Consider the following 19,967-nt stretch of genomic DNA (forward strand, 5'->3'; position numbering starts at 1 on the left):
GGGATGCCTGGGTGGCTAAGTGGTTGAGCATCTGCCTTCAGCTCAGGGCGTGATCCTTAAGATTTTATAACAGCCTTTTATAAGAAGTCTTTTGCAACCATTTTCTTCCAGTATGTGGTTTGTCTTCTCATCTCTTGACGTTGTCTTTTGAAGAGCAGTTCTTAATATTAATGAAGTCCAGTTTATATCAATTTTTTCTTTCATGGGTCATGCTTTGGTATTATATCTAAAAAATCATCACCATGTCCAAGGCCATCTAGATTTTCTCCTATTTTCTAGGAGATTTATGGCTTGGCATTTTATATTTAGGTCTATGATCCATTTTAAGTTAATTTTTATGAACAGTGTAACTTCGGTGTCTACGTTCATTTTTTTCCTTTTTCTTTCTTTCTTTCTTTCTTTCTTTCTTTCTTTCTTTCTTTCTTTCTTTCTTTCTTTCTTTCTTTCTTTCTTTCTTTCTTTCTTTCTTTCTTTCTTTCTTTCTTTCTTTCTTTCTTTCTTTCTTTCTTTCTTTCTTTCTTTCTTTCTTTCTTTCTTTCTTTCTTTCTTTCTTTCTTTCTTTCTTTTTGTATGTGGATGCCAGATGTTCTAGTACCATTTGTTGAAGAGATTATCTTTGCTTTATTATATTACCTTTGCTGTTTTGCAAAGAGCAGTTGATTATATTTCTGGATATATGATTGTGCTATTCTGTTCCATTGATTCTCTGATTAATTGTAGCTTTATAGTAAGTTATAATGTCAGTCTTCCAACTCTGATCTCCTTCTTTTATATTATTTTAAATATTCAGGTATTTTTCCTCTCCATATAAACTTTAGAATCAGTTTGTTGATAACCACAAAAATAACTTCTTAGAATTTGTTCATGGTTTTTGACAATAAATTATATTGAAGAAATTACCTATATGGGCCAAGTTAATGACAAAAAAGATTAATTATTCCAGTAATTCAAAATTCAAATCTGGTAATACATAAATTATTGTTGAATTTTTAAATTAAATTCACCTGGCTAGCGAATTAGTCACTAGCATTGGCTCAAAATGTGAGGCAAAATTTCCTTATGAACTTAATCAGCTGCCCATAACCAGAAGACATTTATCCTGTGTTTGTTCTCAATAGTGTCTTTATTATCAACTTGGGATGTTAGGAAGGTGATAAAATAAATATAATAAAAAGAATTTAAAAATGTTTATACTATATTTGAGATGTATGGAAAGAGAAATACAACAAATGTGAAAAACTAATCCACCAGAGAAAAGAGTTTTGCCTTCCAATGGTGAGAAATATAACTTAGTATAAGATGTTAAAATATCAGTATGTCAATGTTTGGGTTCCTCAGTGTATAGTGTTTTAGTTAGCATAAAAAAAGAATGCAAGAGCAAAATGAAAAGCCTATGTTAAAAGGGAAGTGCATTATGGTTACATTGTTATTGCATACGTATTAAGGAATTTGTGTACAGAAATAACCACTATAGGTTTATCCTTTATTTTTTAAATTACAGATTAAAAAAAAAAAAACTCCTACAAATCAAAGCCTAATTCTTTTTTATACTTTTGAGTTGGGCATGGGAAATTTTTAAGTTTTGTAAACCTGACAGATTTTAGTAATAATTTTCATTAAAACATTGGATCATGACTGGTCCCATTTAAAAATTCATTTAAACACTTTAGGGGCACGTGGGTGGCTCAATCAGTTAAATATGGCATCTTGATTTTGGTGGCTCAGCCTATGATCTCAGGTCATGATCTCAAGATCAAGCTCCCTACTGGGCATTGAGCCTGCTTATAATTCTCCCTTTTCCTCTGTCCCTCTCCCACCTCTCTCTCTCCCCCTCTCTTAAATAAATAAGAATAAATAAATAAGACTTATTTAAACATTTTATAATATTTTAAACTACATTTATACATTCAATATTCAGTTTAGTTTAAGTAGCTCAGTTTTTAAAAGATCTTTCTGCATATTTAAATAGTTAGAAATGCAATACATTACACAGAATGAAGCTTAGTCTCTTTGATATTTCAAAATTAAATATAAATATTTTTGAATAATCACACATCTAAATTACTATATTACATACGTACCTTGAAGTCACAGAATTCTAATTCTCGTCAGGAAAGAATGTTGAATATCTGGAAGGAACATAAAAAACTACTGGGTACAGAGCTCTGGGCAATGTCAACTAGACTCACAGCATTATAGTATTTTTGTGGAGGGGAGCAATTTTGATTGACGGGTGTACAATTTGGTAGAGACAGAGGTTAAGTTGTAGAAACTGATAACAATGCAAGTTGTTGACCCCAGAAATACAAATCATTCCTGTAAATGACAATATAAATGAATTCAGTCTCATAGGTAATAAAAATCTCTGCCAGTCAAATTTTCATTTGAACTGGTTTTAACATCTTACAGGTTCCCTTGGCAATTAATAAATTAAATATAATCTTTGATAGTAGTCATTTTATATTTTTATGAGAATCATGGTTTTACTCTTTTGGAAATTCTACTTTAACACTAATAGGACAACACTCTAACACTCTAGTAGTTGACATAAATTATCAAAAAAAGGAACAATGTCTTTCTTAACACAAAACTAAAATATCAGTGTCTTATTTGAACTTTACTTAGCTTGTTTTCTTCTCAGAGTTGAAAGATAGATACTAAAAAACACAAAGTAATTCAATTAAATCATGCGCTACCAGAAGTTTCTTCCTGGTAAGACCTGAAGCTACAAGTATTCATAGATTGTTCTCATCCCTAAAATTATTATGTTGAGCTCTTTTTTTAGAACGAGCTCAATTGGTCTAAAGAATCTTGTTTCTGTTAACTAATGGCACTTCCTCCGCTTTCACCCAAGTTACTCACTTGATGGAACTATACATTGTGTTTTCTCTTAAAGGACAGAAATGTCAGTCTCAACACCTTAGAACCTGACGAGATTCTAAATTCTTCTATATTTTCAGTACCATTCTATTTCTAAGGGTATTTAAAATGCTATATAATTGGTTTATAGGTATTTTTACACAAGTTTTTTTTTTTTTTTCTCTGTTAGGTTCGTTCTACTGATAGGTTGAATTCTTAATAAATACACATAGATTTTTTTTTACAAATATTTGATAATTTTAGGGGAGACAGGAAAGCTTTACGACATAGATAAAAGTCTTTCAGGGCTAAGTAACATAAACATTTACAGGTTTTATAAAGATTTTCTGGATTAAAAACTGTTGCTCTACTTCTGTTAAAAATGCTTTTGGTATTTTGCAGGGGCATGCATTAGGTCTGTAGATTGCTTTGGGTTGTATGGGTATTTTAACAATATTTGTTTTCACCAAACGTGAGCATGAAATAACTCTCCATTTTTTGTGTCATCTTTAATTTCTTTCATTATTCCTTTATATCATCAACAAAACAAAAAGACAACCCACCAAATGGGAGAAGATACTTACAGCTCAACATCAAAAAACCAAATAATTCAATTTAAAAAATAGGTAGAAGACTTGAGTAGACATTTTTCCAAAGAAGATGTCCAGATAGCCAATAGACACATTAAAAAGATCACTCGTTATCATGGAAATGCAAATCAAAACTGCAATGACATATCACTTCACACCTGTCAGACATGCTAAAATAAAAAACACAAGAAGCAAGTTTTGGTGAAGATATGGAAAAAAAGGAACCCTCATGGGAATGCAAGCTTGTACAGCTACTGTGGAAAAACAGTATGGAGTTTTCTCAAAGAGTTAAAAATAGAATTTACTGTGTAGTCTGGTAATTCCACTCCTGAATATTTACCCAAAGAAAACAAAAACACTGATTCAAAAAAATACATGCGCCGCTATGTTTACTGCAGTATTATTTACAATAGTCAAGATATAGATGCAACCTAAGTATCCATTGATAGACGAATGGGTAAAGAAGAAGTTTATATAAATATACAATGGAATATCGCTCAAGTAGGAAAAAAATGAGAAAAAAATAAAAAAATGTCTTGCAGATGGATCTAAAGGGTATAATGCTAAATAAAATAATTCAGAGAAAGACAAATACTTAATGATTTCACTCATGTGGATTTTTAAAAAGATTTTATTTATTCATGAGAAACACACAGAGAGAGGCAGAGGGAGAAGCACCTGAACCCCGGACTCTGGGATCACAACCTGAACCAAAGGTAAATGCTCAACCACTGAGCCATCCATCCAGGCGGCCTTCATGTGTAGAATTTAAGAAACAAAATGAACAAAGAAAAAAATATAACAAAAAACCTCAGACTCTTAATGATAGAAAAAAACCTGGTGTTTGCTAAAAGGGAGATGGATAGAGGAATGGGTGAAATAGGTGAAATAGATTAAGGATACACTTATCCTGATAAGCACTCATTAATGTATGAGTTAAGTAAATCTTAGAAGATCTATTAGTTTACTGTTATTAGCCAAATGATATGAAAGAAATCACAGTGTACCTATGAAAAATGGAAAGTTCATATATTTAAGATATTTTACATTTTTATTTCTCATCCACTCAATTACCATGAATGTTTACAAAAACCAGTACTTGACCTTCGGTGGTGATTTATACCCTTATTTTAAGCCCAGAAATGACACCTTTATTCAGTATGGGTTTGGAAATCACATGGCACTCCACAGGCCCTTTGCTTAAGGGAGACCTTCAGGGCAGTTGCACTGGTTTAAGACAATAATGAGCTCTCTATAAGGCTGACTATGGAAACTTATCTGTCATCCTGACATGTTAGAAGAAATCTACTGGAAATGTTGGTGGCAAGAACATGAAATGGACTTGTTGCGATATAAGATATCCAAAAGGAGATACATTTAAAGACATCCCATTAATCAAACTGACAGTGGAAAAGCCCAAACAGAAAGAAAAGTACAGATGTCTTACTAAACTATGGCTCATTAATTTTTCTTTTTTCCCCCCTTTCTTTTTCTGTATTTCCTATTGCAACATTTCTTGAGTCTGAATATAATCAGTTTCATGGGGATGATTTAAAGCTTGGCAGTTACATTACACAGCAATTTATTTCAGAAATAATTAAAAAAATCCAACCTCACTCTTGAGATTTAAACTTATTTTTTTTCTAAGCTAGGATTAAAATAGCATGTAATGGAATGTACCATGGGAGATCTGTAAGGGTTTCCACAAACCAGTGGAATCCAAAGTGTTAATGAACCAAATGCTTTGCAAAGGATGTCCTACCACATGTTAGTCAAAGTGCTCACTCTGGTATTAGCAATAGCAAAAGTCGAAACACAATGTAAATTTTAAAAAGACCTTAAAACCTTATTTTTAAATATTATAACTGGTAAACAAATGTAACTCATGAAATGGGAATATGAAGATCTTTTATTATTTTTTTCCTACTGACATTTTATTTGTAGTTCTAGTTTTTCCCCCAACTAGATAAAAAGACTACCTTGCTTTTCTTGTGAATATTAGGCATAAGAAAATTATTTGGCCACTTAGTCTTACAGGAAGTGGAATGTTGGGAGTTAACGTGCCTGGTCCAGAGCAATAGTAATACAAATTCAAATTCCTTTTGGGTTTCCATCTCTTGAGCTAAGTCAGGTTGTAATGAGACAGAGCTGGCATGGTCAGGCTCTTCTCACTCTCCTATGTCAGTTCCAAGCTCTCTGTTTATTTAGCCATGACTTCTGATCCTTGGAAGGAAGGGAAATAGAAAAGGGACAGGAACAGTCATACTTATTTGCCACTATTCCGGCATTATCCCTTTCTGAACCCACTAGACTCTCCTCAGTGGCTGTCATTTTTCTTTTGAAAATGTTCCCATCTGCCACCCCTCAATTTCAATGGATTAGTCAACTGTGATGTTTTTGATGAGGTAAATGAATTGCTGCTTTCCTGGTTCCTTGTTTGTTCTTCAGTGGCTATACATTCAGTGTCAATTTTACCTTATTTCTGCAAAGGTTTTTTTTTTTTTTTCCTCCAGATGGTTGTCTTGTCAGTATCCAGCATGATCCCACACCAACTCTTTCAGCTAATTAAAGTCCATATTTGGTCCGAGGAAATATTCGTTCTCCTAGAAAATTCTGGAAATGAAATTCTGCTAAAAATGTGGCTCATGTTCTGCTATGACAAAGAATCTCTGCCAGTCCTTCTATCCATTTAAATTTCTAAAGAATGACTCAGACACCAGTTTACTGATCACCCTACAAATAAAGGATGTTGACCAAGCTTTTACTGAACACCTTTGAAGCCTTTACATGAGGCTTGCATTCGAGGGGAAGCAAACTCTGTGTTCTTTGGGAGTGGTGAGACTATAGAGAAATTCTTTTCAAGTAAACCCTCTGTGAATGTCATTTATTCTAACTTTCTAGCCATTTTTCTCCAGAAATGTGTGGTTAACTAAGACTATATGACTGGTGTTCTTACAACTTCATTATATGCCCTGCATCTGGGTCTCAGATCTTAATTTTGAAAACTTAGCAAATGGTTCCAGCAATTTAGCTGAAGCATAGACTAAGAGAATTCCATTTTAAAATCTAGACCAAGATAACTTTAGGAGACAAAACACATGGGGATGGTCCTTAGTCACATTTCTCCCCCAAGTTCCTCTTCAATAACTTAACAGTTGACCAAGTAGAAGAATAGTGGATTATCAGCTATTAAGATCACTCGTCCACCAGGGACCTTCCGTTGCTTCATAGACACAAAGACGTTTCCTGCTCCTCATTCTCATAAATCTGAAGGGCATTTCAAAGATCAAACTCTTCTCTAGTAGGACATTTGCCATGGTGCATACAGTCTAACTTTATCTGGTCTAAGAATGCCTCCGGTTACGGGGAGCCTAAAGGGTCCAATGTGCTTTGCTACTTCACCAATTATTTTTTTCTTAACAAACTCTGTTTTGTATTTCTACTAGCTGGATCTGTGTGCACCACTTGCACAGGAGTTGGCAACACTGAAGGGACAAATACCACTCTGTCCCTGTGCTATGTGTTTTTGGAAGTGACAATGTTTTACTGGCTTAGCTTGCAGATGAGAAATATTCCTTTTTAGGGACAGTGGCTGTAGAGAGAAGTACTGAGAGAGGCACTTTTTCTGCCATGGGCAGGGGTCCACAGTGTTATTTCATAGCTCAGGATGAAGCTGGGTGGCCAGTGTTCAGAAGCCCTAGAGATGGCAGGGTAACCATGGAATCTAGAAGCCCAGTAGCCTGTGGGGGCTCTTGGCCTATATCCAAGGACTGGAAGAAATGGTATTAAGCCGCCATAGGCCCCAAAGAAGCAAGCTTTTCTAAAGGGAAGTAGATACATTACAAAAGGAAATCACGGATAATCGGGATTACAGTTAGCCAATGAAAAGGAGGCTAGATTTTGTGGAGTCTGGGGCAAACCCACATAAATGATAACGTGTTGTAGCTAAATACTGGAGGACGACACAATTATAAGGATGAGTCATCATGGTTATTGTTGCAGCCCTTTCTCGTAGCATGAATGGGACATTCCAGCTCACGAAAAAACAAAACGAAACCTGGAATTATTATTATTATTTTTTTGCTATTTCCAGGGAGCAAAAACTCAAACCAATTGACAGAATATAAATTCCCACGTAAGAGAATTATGTTGACAGAATAAACTGGAACAAGTCTAAGATGTACTGCAACAATCTGAACCACCCCCTCCCCAGGCCCCAGAGGAAGCTCTTCAAATTCCCAAACTTAATGGAGTAAGAGTTAACATGACTTTTGTTTTTGGATTGACTTGCTATTTTTTATGTCAACTTACATAACTAATAGGGATATCTAGGGTGTGCAAATGTACATTCTTTTGATTGGATAAATTAATTTACAGCCCTGTTGTTGGATTCTGTAACAATTGGTTACATGTATGGCCAAGAAAGTCTTGAATGATGCCTAAAGCTGACCAGGATCGTACAATGGAAACATTGTTCCTCTGCTAAGAGGAGAATATGAATTTCATCTTTTCATACAAGATTTAACATAGATGGGAATAGTAAGCAATGTCAGCTTCTGCTTTACTGGCCTTGTCTGGCTGGTAAAAGTTACTGATGCTATAAACCACGGAGGAAGTAGTCACCATCGTTCCCAATGTGCCTGACATCATTGCAAATTGCTGGCAGTTGGCGTGCTGCTCTTAATATTGCACATGCTCTCCTTTTAAAATACCTTTCCTGAAATACAGTCATGCCAGTTTGTCTTCATCTGGAAAGGCATCCAATGTACTTCCACGGCCCCATATCCCAAACTATGGTATTTATTTGCTGGACCAACTCTAGAATTTTGTATACTGATTGAATTTTAACCAGTCTATTACATTGATGACATAATGTTAATTTTAGAGATGCTAATAAAAATGCCTTCATGACATTGCAAGACATCCAAGCTAGCTGACTATATGGGTCACAAATGGGCTCAAAACTTAAGACTCCTGGTTGTATTGCCTAAGAGCCTGAGAGGACATTCTACTTCCTTCTATTAGAAAGAAAAAAGAAAAAGAAAAGAAAAGAGAAAGAAAAAGAAAGAAAGAAAGAAAGAAAGAAAGAAAGAAAGAAAGAAAGAAAGAAAGAGAAAGAAAGAAAAGAGAAGAAAGCAAGCTATGCCTGTAGTCACTACACAGCCAGAGGCCTGATCCTTGATTGGGCTTTTATATTTTGAAAACAGTACACTCCAGACCTGGGTGTTTTGCGAAATTCTCTCTACCAACTCAACAAACAATTTTGAATGAGAGTCTTACAGTGAGGAACTTTGCAATCAATCTTGAGAGCAATAAGACAAAGTCTTCTCTCGAGCCATGTATTTCCTTCAGAATCCATAAAATTACAGGTGTTGGTGACCACAAATTTTTAATGTTTGGTCACGAAAATTTCAGAACTACTTGGTGTCTTTGGCACTGATACTCACCTGTACTTTAAATTTTGGAGTACGGGCCTCCTCCCCCCCATCCAACTGTTTTGTGGCAAGTGTGAATCTGCAGCTGGGCCCTAGTAAAGATCATTTCTCTGGTACAAAGTCAGGATTTTCAGGAGTTTTACCCAATATCCTGACTCTGTAATGGGTTCTCATTAAGTCAAAATCATATAAGCTGCATAAGTCCCAGAATTTCACTGTGAAATGGAAATTGCACTTCTGATCAAGAGACAGCCTCTTTTAATCTAAATAAGCCTTGGGGACTCCTGGGTGGCTCAGCAGTTGAGCATCTGCCTTTGGCTCAGGGCATGATCCTGGACTCTCAGGATCAAGTCCCACGTCGGGCTCCCTGCATGGAGCCTGCTTCTCCCTCTGCCTCTCTCTGTCTCTCATGAATAAATAAATAAAATCTAAAAAAAAATCTAAGCCACATGGGGAGATAATAAAATGAAAACTAAGAAACAACAGAAAACGGAACCAAACCTACAGGAGTTCTAATTTAGATAATTATTGTTATATATATATATTTTTTAAATTTTTATTTATTTATGATAGTCACACAGAGAGAGAGAGAGAGAGGCAGAGACACAGGCAGAGGGAGAAGCAGGCTCCATGCACCGGGAGCCCGACGTGGGATTCGATCCCGGGTCTCCAGGATCGCGCCCTGGGCCAAAGGCAGGCGCCAAACCGCTGCGCCACCAGGGATCCCTGTTATATTTTTAATAATAAGTAAATCGTTGCTTAACGGGGACGTCATCTATACAACTTGCTGCCCAGCCAAACATAGGCTATTTTCTTACTGTATAGAATTAAATACATATGAGAACTTTGGGAGAGATATGAAAACTATAAAAATAACCATATGTGAATCCTACAACTAAAAATCACAGTAACTAAAGCAAAAAAAATAAAAATCAAGAACTAAAATGAAGCTAAGTAGACATAACAGGAGAGAGTGAGTAAGCTACAAAATGGATGAGAAGAAAACACTCAGAAAGAGGTAGACATGGATAAATGGCTGAAAAATGCAGAAGGGAAAATAAATTTCACAGGAGAAAGATGAAAATGGTCTAATATTCACACAGCTTCTGTGAGAGGATAGAGGACTTGGGCAGAAGCATAAGGAAATAATGGCTAACAATGTTGTTTGTTTGTTTATTTATTTATTTTTGGCTAAGAATTTTCTAAAACTTTACACATAATAAATTCTCTCAAATTTTTCTTACTCCATACTGGTTTCTGGGGGCTCTGGAGGTTTTTACCACCAAATGAAATGACATTTCTACATAGAAAAATAATACTGGTTCCAATGCATTTGAAACAAAACATTGTAAATTTGGGCTCCTTATTACACATGAGAACACAATTTGTGTTTTTTTTAAAGGTAGACCTGTTACATTGTTGGATGACTAATTTTCAATAATATTTCTGCCATGTTAGTGGAATTCCCTAAGTGTTACTTTGTGTTGTCACCTGTAAATGTTAACCATCCAGGGCAAGATCCACATGGACTTAGATTCATCTGTAATAAAGATATCTGGCAAAAACTCTTGATAGAAGTATTGGCCTGATGCCTATAGAACATGAAAGTGGGTAAAGGAATGGCCTCTTAACTAGCCACAGGGATTAAGGCTCACTGATGATAGTCATAGTAATTTTTTTTAAATGAATTAGGACTTATGATCATTGAATGTTATATTTGCTTTTTCCAAATAGTCTGTACAAGCTATATTGGCAATGTCTGAAAGTTTCAAAGGTGACAGAATGACATTAACCTCATTATTGGATTTTTGATCCTGGAAACAGCATATATCATAGAACTGTAGTGTTAACTGTTAACAGAATGAATTGACTAAATGTCTCTTTGAGGAGAGAGTAGGTGTTCTTAACTATACGTGGGGTAATATTAGGTGTATGGATAATATTAAAAAATGCTTGGAATCATAGTGCTGAATGTATTATTATTCCTAACTCCTGCTTGCTCATCATCCTTCTTGTCTAGTCAGACATGTCAAATGAACAATAATTTATACCATGTAATGACCCTTTCCTCTTACACTCCCCGCTGACCAGAGTTGATTGACTCTGATATAAGAAAGTCAGGCTATGAGCTGATTAAATACACATGGTTTATGTACTAACTGAACAAAAAACCTCAGGAAACATCTTTTTTTTTTTTTTTTTTTTTTTGGTTGAATAGAGATTTGGGGAAATGAGTCAATCAGCAGTAGAACTGGAGTCTAAATACAGTGTAAGGATAGGTCTGGGGAAGCAATTATGGCCAAATTGCTGGTCCTATGAGTAATTAATGCATGTTTATTCATATCCTTAAAATTTTTATAGTAAATATTTGTAATGAGGTATGGAAAATCTACAGGACCCAGTCCCTATTCGCCTGGGGTGGGGGGAACTGAAGACAATGATGCTATATTTATATATCCTTTCCTGATCAATATTCACAGAATTGAATATAGATTTAACAATCTTGGTAATTTCTAACTTTGCATCGAGGCAGTGGTGAAAATACAAACCAAATTTTGCATATTGAGACTGAATCCATGCTTCTTTTTAAAGTTAGAATTAATTTATTACTACTTAGAACTGTGAGATGAGGATAAACCAAGAGGGAAAAGGCAAATCCAATCTAATCCTCTCCCAGGTCAAATAAAACCTTATTAATTTTTTTCTACACTTAAATACTATTAATGCATTGAGAAAATGGGAGGAAAGGAATAAAAACATCAGGAAATGCACAGTAAAGCAAAAAGAAGACAGGGAATAATAGCGGGTTTTAAAAAAATTGTTGTTTAGGGTTTTGTTTTTACCTTGAAGGACCAAGGACTGAAAACTGAAAGTTCCCAACTAAGCACAGAAAGCAATTTTTTTTTTTCAGAAACCAAATTTTATTTTTTTACTTTCATTTATGGTTACCTCCAGGTCAGTTGTACAATGGAGTGATTTGACAAGTCTATATGCCGCGTTCACCATAAGCTGGCTACCATCTGTTACTGTACGATATTATTACTATTGATTCTACTCCGAAGCTGTACCTTTTGTTGTTGTGACTGATTCAGCCCATAACTAGGAGCCTGCATTTCTTCTCCCTTTCACCGGTTTTCCCTATTTCCTCAACCACTCTCCCTTCTAGCAACCTTCAGTCTGTTCTCTGTATCTACAGATCTGTTTCTGCTTTTGTTTGTTCATTTGTTTATTACAAGTGAAATCCAATGGTTTTTGTCTTTCTGTGTCTGATTTATTTCACTTAACATAATATCCTTGGGTAGATCCATCCATGTTGCAAATGGCAAGATCTCAGTCTTTTTTATGACCTTTTAAAAAAAAATGGTTATTTTTATTTTTTATTTTTATTTTTTTATTTTTATATTTTAATTTCAGTACAGTTGACATACAGTGTTGTGAGTCAACAATCTATACACTAGTCAGTGCTCGTCATCCTAAATGCACTCTTTAATCTCTATCCCCTATTTCATCCATCCCCCCTCCCACATCCCCTCTGGGTAACCATCAGTTTGTTCCCTATAGTTAAGAGTCTGTTCCTGGGTTTGTCTCTCCTTCTCCCCACCCCCCAACTACGCTCATCTGTTTCCTTTCTTGAATTCCACGTATGAGTGAAATCATTTGGTATTTGTCTTTCTCTGACTGGTTTATTTCGGTTACCACTATACTGTCTACCTCCAACTATGCTGTTGCAAATGGCAAGCTTTTATATTTTTTACGGCTAAATCATATTCCTGTGTATGTGTATTTGTGTGTGTGTACACACACCATCTCTCCTTTATCCATCCACCTATTGATGAATGTTTGCGCTGCTTTCATAATTTGGCTATCGTAAATAATGCTGTAATAAACAGAGTAGTGCATGTATCCCTTTGTGGAGTTTTTTTTTTGGGGGGGGGAGGTAAATACCCAATAGTGCAATTACTGAATTGTAGGATAGTTCTATTTTTAACTCACTGAGGAACCCCCATACTCTTTTTCGCAGTGGCTATAACCAGTCTGCACTCCCACCAACAGTATACGAGAGTTCCTATTTCTCCATATCCTCTCCAATGCTTTTTGCTTTTTTTCTATTTTTGGTTTTAGCCATTCTGACCAGTGTGATGTGATATGTCACTGTAGTTTAATTTTGATTTGCATTTCCTGAATGAAGACTGATGTTGAGCATCTTTCCAAGTGTTTTTGACCATCTTTTTTTTTTAATTTTTATTTATTTATGATAGTCACAGAGAGAGAGAGAGAGGCAGAGACACAGGCAGAGGGAGAAGCAGGCTCCATGCACCGGGAGCCCGACGTGGGATTCGATCGGGGTCTTCAGGATCGCGCCCTGGGCCAAAGGCAGGCGCTAAACCTCTGCGCCACCCAGGGATCCCTGTTTTTGACCATCTGTACATGTTCTTTGGAGAAAAGTATGTTCCCGTCTTCTGCCCATTTTTTATTTTTATTTTATTTTTTTCCCCTGCTCATTTTTAAATTGAATTTTTTTTTTTTTTAAGGTTTGAGTCGTATCACTTCTTTATATATTTTGGGTCCTAACCCTTTAAGATGTCATTTGCAAATATCTTCTCCCATTCAGCAGGTTGTCTTTTAGTTTTGTTGACTGCTTCCTTTAATGTGCAGAAGCTTTTTATTTTGATGGAGTCCCAGTAGTTTACTTATGCTTCTGTTCCCCTTGCTTCCAGAGACATATCTAGAAAAAAAGTTGCTACAACCAACACCAGAGAAATTACTGCCTGTGCTCTCTTCTATTTTCATAGTTTCAGGCCTCATGCTTAGGCCCTTAATCCACTCTGAATTTATTTTTGTGTATGGTGTAAGAAAATGGTCCAGTTTCATTCTTTTGCATGTAGTTGTCCAGTTTTCCCAACACCATCTGTTGAAAAGACTTTTTCCCATTGTAAATTCTTTCCTCCTTTGTCAAAGACTAATTGATCATATAAATTAGGGTTTATTTATGGCCTTTCTATTCCATTGATCTATGTGTCTACTTTTATGCCAGAGCCATACTGGGTTGATTACACTGGCTTTGTAGTGTACTTGAAATCTGGAATGGTGCTATCTCCAGATTTTTTTTCTATTTTTCAAGATTGTATTGGCGATTTGGGGCCTTAGGGTTCCACATAAATTTTACCATTGTTTATTCTAGAACTGTGAAAAATGTTGTGGGTATTGTGATAGGGATTGCATCGAATCTATAGATTACTCTGAGTAGTATGGACATCTTAACAATGTTTTTCTTCCAATTTATGAACATGGGGTATCTTTTCACTTGTTTGGGTCATCTTCAATATCTTGCGTTAATGTTTTGTAGTTTTCAGAGTACAGGTCTTTCACCTCCTTGCTTAAGTTTATATCTAGGTATTTTATTATCTTCAGTGTATTGCAAATGTGACTGTTCCTTAATTTCTCTTTCTGTTGCTTCATTATTAATATATAAAAATGCCACAGATAATCTGTAGGTTGATTTTGTATCCTGCAACCTTACTGAATTCATTTATCAGTTCTAGTAGTTTTTTGATGGAGTATTTAAGGCTTTCTATACAGAGAATCTTGTTGTCTGCAAGCAGAGACAGTTTTACTTCTTCCTTACTAAGTTGGATGCCTTTTATTCCTTCCTCTTGCCTGACTGCTGTGGCCAGGACTTCCAGTACTATGTCAAATAATAGCGGTGAGAGTGGACATCTCTGTCTTGTTCCTGACCTTAGGGGCTCTCAGTTTTCACCTTTGAGTATGATGTTGGCTGTGGGTTTTTCACATATGACCTCTATTATGTTAAAGTATGTTCCCTTTAATCCCCCTTTAAAAAAAAAAAACTTGAATGGATGTTGTACTGTGTCAAATATTTTTTCAGCATCTGTTGAAATAATCATATGGTTTTTATCCCTTCTTTTACTAATGTGATGTATCACATTGGTTAATTTGTGAATATTGAAACACGCTGGGATTCCAGGGATGAATTCCACTTGATTGCGGTGAATGATTTTTTAATGTATAATTTTTGTAATGATTTGGTTTCTTAATATTTTGTTGAGGATTTTTGCATCTGTGTTCATCAGCAGTATTGACCTGTAGTTCTCTCTCTCTTTTTTTTTTTTTTCCTGATGTCTTTATCTGGTTTTGGTATCAGGGCAATGCTGGCTTTATAGAATAAATTAGGAAGTTTTCCTTCCTCTCCTATTTTTTTTTTTTTTTTGAATAGTTTGAGAGTAGGTGTTAACTCTTCTTTAACTGTTTGGTAGAATTCACCTGTGAAGCCTGGTGGCCCTGGACCTTTATTTGCTGGGAGTTTTTTTGATTATTGATCCAATTCCATTGCCAGCTATCTGTTCAAATGTTCTGCTTCTTCCTGATTCAGTTTTGGGAGGTTATATGTTTCTAGGAATTTATTCATGTCTTGTAGGTTGTCCAATTTGTTGGCATATAATTTTTCAAAATATTCTTTTACAATCTGTTGCATTTCTGTGGTGTTGGTGGTTATTTCTTCCTTTTCATTTCTGATATTATGTCTTCTTTTTTATTTTTTTTTCTGATGAGTATATCTAAAGGTTTATACATTTTGTTGATATTTTCCAAAAACCAGCTCCTGGTTTCATTGACCCGTTCTATATTTTTAGTTTCCATTTTGTTTATTATTCCTCTAATCTTTATTATTTCCTTTCTTTTATTTTTGGGCTTATTGTTTTCGTTTGTTGTCCTTTTTCTAGTTCATTTAGATGTTAGGTGTTTTTATTTGAGATTTTTCTTCATGAAGTAGGATTTTTGGATATAACCTTCCTTCTTACAACAGCTTTTGCTCTATCTCATAGATTTTGGACCCCTACAAGTATTGATACTCTGGCTTTCCTTTAATGTCCATTTTTTTTTTTTAAAGATTTTATTTATTTATTCATGATAGTCACACAGAGAGAGAGGCAGAGACACAGGCAGAGGGAGAAGCAGGCTCCATGCAGGGAGCCCGACGTGGGATTCGATCCCGGGTCTCCAGGATCGCGCCCTGGGCCAAAGGCAGGCGCCAAACCGCTGCGCCACCCAGGGATCCCTCCTTTAATGTCCATTTGTATGATAATTGTTTCTCCATCCCTTCATTTTCAGTCTGCATATGTCTTTAGGTCTGAAATTAATCTCTTGTAGGCAGCATATACCTGGGTCTAGTTTATTTATTTTTTAACCATTCTGTCACACTGTGTCTTTTGATTGGAGCATTTAGTCCATTTGCACTTAAAGTAATCATTGATACATGTTTATTTTTTGCCATTTTGTTATTTGTTTATGGTTGTTTTTGTAGTTCCTTTCTGTGCCTTTCTTCTCTTGTTCTCTCCTATCATGATTAGTTGGCTTTCTTTAGCAAAATGCTTGGATTCCTTACCCTAAATTTTTTTGCATATTGATTACTGTTTTTTGATTTGTGATTGCCATTCATTCTATATATAACATCTGCATATAGCAGTCTCTATTAAGCTGATGGTCACTTAATTATGAACTCATTCTTCTCTCACCCCTCTACATTTCAGATATTTGGCATTATATTTTATATCCTTTTAATTTTTTTCATATTTTATATGCTTGTGTGCTTCTCTTGGCTGATTTTTACAGATATACATATTTTTTGCTCTTGCTTTTGTGCTTCCTATGATTCTTACTCTTACTTATGATTTTTGTTTTCCACTCAGAGTCCCTCTTAACATTTCCTGTAGCCTATGTTTCATGGTTATGAATTCTTTTAACTTTTATTTCTCTGGGAAGCTCTTCATCTGTCCTACTATTTTGAATGATAGCCTTATTAGATAGAGTATTCTTGCCTGTAATTTTTTTTCCTTTTTGCATTTGAATATTTCATGCCACTTTTTTCTGGCTTGTAAAGTTTCTGCTGAAAAATCAATTCATAGTCTTACAGGGTTTTCTTTGTATATAACTGTCTTCTTTCCTTTTGCAATCTTTAACATACTTCCTTTATCACTATTTTGCCATTTTAATTACTATGTGTCTTGGTGTGGACCTCCTTGGTTTAAATTTGGGGACTTTCCGTGCCTCCTAAATTTGGATCTCTTTTTCCCTACTCAGATTCAGGAAGTTTTCGGCTATTATTTCTTTAAATGTATTATCCACTTCCTTTTCTCTCTCTTCTTCTGGGATCCCTACAATGTGAATGTTACTATCTTGATGGTGTTGCTGAATTCTCTAAGTCTATTCTCATTATGCAGTATTTGTTTCTCAGCTGTTCAGCTTGATTTTTTCCATTACCCTTTCCTCCAGGTCACTTATACATTCCTCTGCTTCCTGTAGTATTCCATCTATTGTATTTTTAATTTCATTTATTGTTCTTCATCTCTGATACATTTTTAATCTTTTTGCCAAGGATCTCACTGGTATCCTTCACCATTTTCTCAAGTCCGGTGACTATCTTTTTGATCATTAATTTAAATTTTCTTTCAGGCATATTACTTATTTCTGTTTCACTTAGATGTCCTGCTATTATTTTGTTCTGTTCTTTCATTTGGGATGTATTCCTTGGTCTCATTTTTCCTACCTTTGTGTTCGTTTCTGTGTTTTAGAAAAGTCAGCTACTTCTTCTGCTCTTGAAGGTAGTGGCTTTATGAAGAAGTCCTGTAGTGCCCCCCCAGTGCAGTATCCCCTGTTCACCAGAACCTGACACTTCAGGGGGGTTTCCTGCATGTGTTGCTTGCATCCTCCTGCTGTATCTGAGTCACTTTCCCTTTTACCCAGAGATCTGCTATGACTCTCTGGCTGTTGTGGTCTATGCTTGCTCTCTGTGGTATTAGTGAGACCCAGACAGGCTGGCTCTGAGGGAGTGTGATTGCAGAAGGAATCCTGGGCAAAGTTGTGGTATTAGCAAAATTTGCACTGAGCTGCTAGTCCTAGGCCAGATCCACCAAAGCACAGTCACTTCTGGCTGGGGGCCCAGCACAGAGAGATTGCAGCAGGACAAAGCATATGCCATGTGGTATCACTGCACGTGTTGGTTGGGTAGGGCATGTGCATGCAATGTTAGCAAAATTTGCACTGAGCCCAAGGCAGAGGCCACGAGGCCTGGGGTAAGCAAGTCCTCAGTAGAATGTGCGAGCAGGATGCACTGCTAATAGGTTAAGTAGCAAGGGGCTATACAGTGCTGTGCAGGAAGATTCAATAAAATGGATGTTTCTCCCATTTGTCCTAGGTATTATATGAACTATTACTTCCATGTTGCTTCTCCAAAAGCTCCTATCTCTTTAAGGAAGGGATCCAGTTGTCATTTGCCCTCCTGGCTCACCCATTGCTGAGTCAGCTGATTTTTAAAGCTCCAGACTCCAAGTCCTACTGATTATTCAAATTCACAGAATTTAGCTCCTCTGTTTTTAAAGCCAGACATTATATGGATTCATCTTTCCTATGTGGGCTCCCTAGTGTGAGGAACCATTTATTTCCCCTAACCACACCTATAGCATTTTCTCTCCTGTGAGCAGCTCATGACCACCATTTTTGTCCTTCTTAACCTTTCGCCCAGATGTGGCTTCTTCTCTACATTTATTTGTGGAGTGTTTTGCTGCTGTTGTTTTTAGAGAGAGAGCACACAGTTGAGTGAGGAGAGACAGAGGAGAAAGAGAGAGAGAGAGAGAATGAATATATATTAAACAGGATCCAACATAGGGCTCAGTCTCACAACTCTGAGATCATGACCTGAGCTGAAATCAAGAGTCAGATGCTTAACTGACTAAGTCACCAAGGCACCTGAATTGGGGAGTTGTTCTGACAGAGTTTGGATCACTCTCCAGTTTCTTTACACAGATGTGAGGTCTTATTGTAAACGTGAAGTGGTTTACATCCACCACCTTCCCAAGCTCCTTTCCTAGTTCTTCTTTACATATATATATGTGTGTATACATCTTTACATATATATGTATATATACACATATGTGTACACACACAAACACACCCTTCATCAGTTCAACTATTGATGGACAATTGCATTCCTCCTTTATCTTGAATGTTGTAAACAATGCTGCAATAAACATAGAGGTACATGTATCTTTTTGAGTAGTGTTTTTGTTTTCTTTGGATAAGTACACAGTACTGGAGCAAGTGAATAATCTGGTATTTCCGTTTTAATTTTTTGAGAAAACTTCACACTTTTTACTAGTGGGTGCACCAATTTATATTTCCACTAACAGTGAACAAGGGTTCCTTTTTCTCCATATCCTCATTAACATTTGTTATTATCTTTTTTAATTCTAACTATTCTGAAAGGTGTGAGGTGGTATCTCAATATGGTTTTGATTTACATGTCCCTGATGATTAGTGATGTTGAGCATCTTTTCATGTATCTGTTGCCTATCTGTATGTCTTCTTTAGAAAAGTTTCCAGTCAATTGTCCATTTTAAAATTAGATTATTTTTATTATTGTTATTAGGTATTGAGTTATATAGTTATTTGTATATTTTGGATATTTATCCCTTACCAGATACATGATTTTTAAGCAACTTCCATTTTGTAGGTTGCCTTTTATGTTTTTAAAATCATTTTATTTTATTGTATCTTTTATCACAATAAGTGTACTCTTTAATCTCCATCACCTATTTTTCTCACTCTCCACTTACCTCCTCTCTGGTAACCATCAGTTTGTCCTTTACAGTTAAAAGTCTTTCTTGATTTCTCTCTCTCTCTCTCTCTCTATTCCTTTGCTTATTCGTTTTCTTTCTTAAATTCCACATATGAGTGGGATCATATGGTTTTTATCTCTGACTGGTTTATTTCACATACTATTATACTCTCTAGCTCCATCCATGTTGTTTCAAATGGCAAGATTTCATTCCTATGATTGAATAATATTCCTTTATACACACACACACACACACACACACACACACACACTACCTCTTCTTTATCCTTTCATCCTTTGATGAACATGGGCTGTTTCCATAATTTGGCTATTATAAACACAGCGGTGCATATATATCCCTTTGAACTCATGTTTTTGTGATTTTGGGTAAATACCCAATAGTACCATTACTGTATCATAGGGTATTTCTCTTTTTGAATTTTTTTGAGGAAC

General features: G+C 35.7%; 1 long non-coding RNA gene across 1 annotated transcript in view; it reads right to left on the reverse strand.

Annotated features, from left to right (window-relative positions):
• Positions 1–580: 580 nt before the first annotated feature.
• The window catches only part of LOC140612029 (uncharacterized), a 180,589-nt gene continuing 161,202 nt past the window's right edge, over positions 581–19,967 (reverse strand). Inside the window, exons 2-3 of the long non-coding RNA XR_012013356.1 lie at positions 2,082–2,129; positions 581–900 (exon numbers count right to left, since the gene is read on the reverse strand). This is a non-coding gene — a long non-coding RNA (uncharacterized lncRNA). The remainder of the gene's footprint in view (positions 901–2,081; positions 2,130–19,967) is intronic.

This window comes from Canis lupus, chromosome 20 (assembly GCF_048164855.1).
Source record: "Canis lupus baileyi chromosome 20, mCanLup2.hap1, whole genome shotgun sequence".
NCBI classification, from domain to species: Eukaryota; Metazoa; Chordata; class Mammalia; order Carnivora; family Canidae; genus Canis; species Canis lupus.